We start from the raw sequence: 5,277 nt of genomic DNA on the forward strand, positions 1-5,277 counted from the left end.
ACATGAGGGCCTGTGATGCTGCGCCCTCTACAGCTAAGATGGTGAACAATAGCTCGACCTGGAGCCGGGCTGCCATGGGTTGCTGGTGATGGCATAGGCTACAGTGGGGCTGGCCGGCAGCGGGTGTGAGCGGCCATGAGCAGCCGTGAGCGGCTATCCAATGGCTGGCAAATGACTGCCTCAGCCGGGAAGAGCGCAATGATAATACCAACATGGGCCAGTGAAGTGACGTCCTCCACAACTAGACTGAAGAACAAAAGGACAGCAACTTGTCTGTTCCCCTTTCCCGATTCCCCAACTCTGTTCCCCTTCCCCAATTCCTCAATAAAAAAAAAAATCTTACCAAAAAAAAAAAAAGAAAGAAAAAATTTTGGTTATATTCATTCGGTTTTGGACATTTTGATTTTGAAGTGCCTGAGGGCTTCCCAAGTAAAAATATCTAGTAGGTAGTTGGCTTTGGGGGCCTACAGCACCGAAGAGAAGAGTCATCAATAAAAATAGGGAAGTAGACTCCGCAGCAGTGGATGAGATCACTCAGGGAGAGTGTGTAAAATGGAGAGCATCACAGGGCCTGGGACAGAGCCCTGAAGAATACTGACTTTTAAGGGATGGGCAATGGAAGAGGAGCTACAAAGGGACACCCAAAGTGGAGGAAAACTACAAGAAGTCAAAGTCAAGGAAAAGAGAATGTCTTAAGAAAAAAGGAATCATGAAATGCTTTGGAGAAATCAAGTTAAATAAAGATTGGTAAGTGTCTACTGATTTAACCACAGCATAGTAATTGGAGATCTTGATTAGAAGTTTCAGTAGAGGGCCGGCTGAGTGGCGTGATGGTTAAGAGCTGGCTTGGGATGCCAGAGGGCCCCGGTTCGGATCCCACATATGAGGGCCAGTGACACTTCCCTCTACAGCTAAGATGCTGAACAACAGCTCAACCTGGAGCTGGGCTGCTGTGAGTCGCCAGCGACGGTGTAGGCTGCAGGCCCTGCGGCAGTGGGTTGCCATGGGCTACTGTGTGTAGCCAGCAGCCAGCGTGAGTGGCCAGCAGCCGCCGTGAGCAGCCGTCCAGAAGCCGGCGACTGATCTGCCTTGCCCGGGAAGAGCGCAATGCTAATACCAATATGGGCCAGTGAAGCAACATCCTCCACAACTAGACTGAAGAACAAAAGGACAGCAACTTGTCTGTTCCCATTTCCTGAATTCCCCAGCGCTGTTGCCATCCCCCAACTCCCCAATAAAAATCTTTTTTTTTTTTAAAAAAAAAAGAAGTTTCAGTAGAATGACAGGCGTTGAAATAAACTTGCTATGCTCAGGAACTAACTAGAAATGGCTAATTTAGTCCAGTGGTTCTCAACCAGAAGTAATTATACTCCCCAAAGGACATTTGGCAACATCTGGTGACATTTTTCGCTATTGGCATTTAGTGGGAAGGATTTCAGGATGCTGCTAAACATTCTATAATGTACAGGACAGCCTCCCCCCAACAAAGAATTATCCTATCCAAAATGTCAATAATGCTAAGCTTGAGAAACCATGCTTTAGCCTAATAAAGTATATTTTTGCAGTCCATCAAAATTATAAATCCCTTGGGTGTATTATATTATAGATGCAAACAAAGAGTAAGGATGAACAAGTATTAAGAGAATGAGAAACTCAAGAGCTCAGGAGACTATTTCCAACTTTGCCACTATTTTCTATTCATGTCTTTTAAATAATCATGTAAGTATCATCTCAGCTCCATTTCTCCATGTAGAATTACCTTGTATCCCGGGGTATTTATAATCCTCCACTGAACATTGGCTCCTTTTAGCAACTGTTACAGGGAATACATTCTTATTCTAATTAGGTTTCTCCTTTGGGACAAAGAAGCAATTCCAAAACACCTCTATAACTACTTATAGAAATTCTGGTACAGATGCATTGTTTCTGTGTTAGCTTTTCTATAAATACAAGAAGTTTAGGTTTAATATAATGTAATATGCAATAATTTTAAAAAGAATAAATAGAGTATTAGGAGATAAAGTGGAAAAAAAAACAGGAATAATAAAACAGATAAAGCAACCTGAGGAAAACTAAATAAAATGAAAGGTATTATTTCTATAGCTGCCAGAGTGGAGGGAGCTGAAATTTGGGGATTGGCAGCAAGACAGGGATTCCCAATACAGTCTGATGTGCTCCCTTCTGGGGCTAGAACTGTGTCTGTCATATTTTTTAATCTCCAGCTCCAGGAATGTAGTGCTCAATTAATATTTATTAATTAAAACAAGTGAATACATAAAACTAAGCCTACAAAATACTGAGGGGCTTTGTTAAATAAAATTATCAAGGTATTTACCATTTTAAGCATCTAATAAGAGTAATTCACAACAGAAAGAAAAATAACTATCATCTACTGTGAACTAAACTCATGTGTTCCTTTGTTTGCTCAGTCATTTAACAACTGAGTAAGAGGTGAGTAAGAGTCAACATGTCTCTGCCTTCACGGAGCTCATTCTAGTGTGGGAGGCAACACAGAAACAAGTACAATAATGTGTAGTGGCCATGTTTGACGCCAACCTGGAATCCACACCTCCTCCTGTCAGTCAGAATCTGGTCCTTGCTCAGGCCTTCGCCCTCTCCGGGGCTGAGAGCTATGCCCCTAGCTGTCAGTTGATTCTGATCTCATCTCCCTGTGGTTCTTAACCAGCTTTAGAGGCCGCACCCTATTTGGGCATGTGAAGCAACAGGTCAAACGCTTCTTGTTGGCAAACAAAACTAAGCTGTAATTGTAAGCATTGGCCACTGAGGGGCACAAGTGGCTCAATGAAATTTAGCCACTTGAATAGCCAGAGTCCATTCAAGACTATAACTCAGAAGTCCCTCAAAATGAAAAAGAAAGAAGCCATTGGGAGATTTTCATCAGTTGTGGAAAACAAGAACATTCCAAGAAACTTATGGGCTAGTGGGGGGAGAAAGGGACAGTTCCCAAGCCATTTATCCCTAAGGTGACAATGTTAACGAAGTGTCTTCAGAAACTTTACATATTCTTGTCAAAGAAGGAATTTAAGCCAAACTTTTAGATTCTCAGAAGTTACCAATGTCTACTAGAAATATACAATCTCAAGAGTTAAAAGGGAGAGCAAGTAAAGAAGCCAAACACTTTGTTTAGATTCCAAAGGTTTAAGGAGTAAGACTGAGATGTGTAAAGCAGTTCCTCTTGGGATGGCAGCTCCAGCTCCGTTTTAAAATTTGTGTTCACTACTTTGAAACATGTAGTACTATCCATGTTTTGAAGCTAAAATATGTGTGTTTCTTTGGTTATCCTTCATTTAAGTACAGTCATCCACATCAGTTGCTGAAAACAACTGCTGCTCTACAGGTAAAGGTTGTTCAATTCAAACTCTCAAGTGGCTCAGCTGGTCAAGAGCTCACTTGGGACACGAGCTCTGAGCAGCAGGGCTGTGGTTCGGTTCCCACATTGAGGGCCAGTGACACTGCCCTCTACAGTTAAGATGATGAACAACAGCTCAACCTGGAGCTGGGCTACTGTGAGTCGCCCGTGACCACGGGGCTGCAGTGGGCTGCCTTGAGCTATGTGAGCTGCCGGGAGCTGCTGTGAGCAGCCGACCAATGACTGGAGACTGATTGCCTCACCCGGGAAGAGCACAATGATCACCAACATGGGCCAGTGAAACGACGTCCTCCACAACTAGACTGAAGAACAAAACAGCAATTTGTCTACCTGTCTGTTCCCCTAACCCCTCCCCCAATTCCCCAATAAAATCTTTTAAAAAACAAAAACAAAAAAAAACCCCTCTTAAACATTGGAGAAGGGATTAGAGAAATAACAGTTAAAGAATGGTATGTAAAAGAAGGTAGCATCTGTCAAGTTCAAAGTGATCAAGCTTCTGTTACTATCACCAATTGTTATGATGGAGTCATTAAAAAACTGTATTATAATCTGGATGATATTGCCTATGAGGAAGCCATTAGAAGACATAGAAATGGAAGCTTGAAAAGATTCAGGTGTTGTAGAAACCCCTGCTGTGTCCCATGATGAATACACACACTAAGAGATAAAGGGCCAAAAGATACTGGTAACTCTGGTAGTTAGCCACCTTGCAATGGAAAACAATATTAAGCTGAGTGAAGTTGCTGGCTCAGGAAAACATGTCAGGATACTTAAAGAAGATACTCTCAACTATTTGGAAAGGCAGAGAGGAGCTATAACATCTTTACCAAAAGCTGACGTTATGCCGCCTCCATCAAAACTGAAAGACAGGACTATTCTCACACCAGTATCGAAACCTCCAGTGTTCGCAGGCAAAGACAGAACAGAAACCATAAAAGGCTTTCAGAAAGCAATAGTCAAGACCATGTCTGCAGCCCTGAAGATACCTCACTGTGGGTATTGTAATGAAGTTGACTTTATTGAACTAGTTAAGCTACAAGAAGAATTAAAACCCATTGTTTCTGCCCTTCTCCTTAAAAAGGCTGCCTCCTTGGGATTACCACAGTTTCCTACCCTTAATGCCTCTGTGGATGAAAACTGTCAGAATATAAAGCTTCTCATAACGTTGGGGTAGCAATGGATACTGAGCAGGGGTTGATTATTCCTAATGTGAAAAATGTTCAGATATGTTCCATATTTGAGATCACCACTGAATTGAACCACCTCCAGATATTGGGCTCTGTGGGTCAGTTCAGCACCCCCAATCATATGGGAGGAATATTTACTCTTTCCAACACTGGATCAATTGATGGTACCTACACCAAACCAGTGATATTATCACAACGTAGTAATTGGGGCTCTTGGATCAATTACGGTACTTCCCTGATTTGACCAGAAAGGGGAAGTATATAATTCACAGATAATGAATGTAAGCTGGTCAGCTGATCGCAGAATTACTGATGGTGCTACAATGTCATGCTTCTCGAATTTGTGGAAATCCTACTTAGAAAACTCAGCTTTTATCCTACTAGATCTGAAATGAAGTTTGATGACATCCTTTAACTTTTTGAGCTTCCAAAGAAAATGTAGAGCCTAGCTGTGCCAGCATGTTCTTCATTACGATTTGTATTATAAATTGATTTGCATTGTATGACTAAGGCATGATATTTATCACTGTTCTGTTACACTTTTTACTGAAAATGAATAATGGTGTACTAGTGATCCTATGGCTGTCACATTTTGTAGGTCATAGTGTGACTTCTTAATATGGTGCTGAGGTCTTTGTGTCAATGGATTGAAACTGGCAAAAAAACCCAAATCAATATTACTAAAAGACAGGTAGCCAT

At 41.8% G+C, this 5,277-nt stretch overlaps 1 pseudogene; it reads left to right on the forward strand.

Annotated features, from left to right (window-relative positions):
• Positions 1-2,541: 2,541 nt before the first annotated feature.
• LOC109387682 (lipoamide acyltransferase component of branched-chain alpha-keto acid dehydrogenase complex, mitochondrial pseudogene) lies at positions 2,542-4,973 on the forward strand (annotated as a pseudogene).
• The last annotated feature ends 304 nt before the right edge of the window (positions 4,974-5,277 follow it).

Source organism: Hipposideros armiger, unplaced genomic scaffold, assembly GCF_001890085.2.
Source record: "Hipposideros armiger isolate ML-2016 unplaced genomic scaffold, ASM189008v1 scaffold_166, whole genome shotgun sequence".
NCBI lineage: Eukaryota > Metazoa > Chordata > Mammalia > Chiroptera > Hipposideridae > Hipposideros > Hipposideros armiger.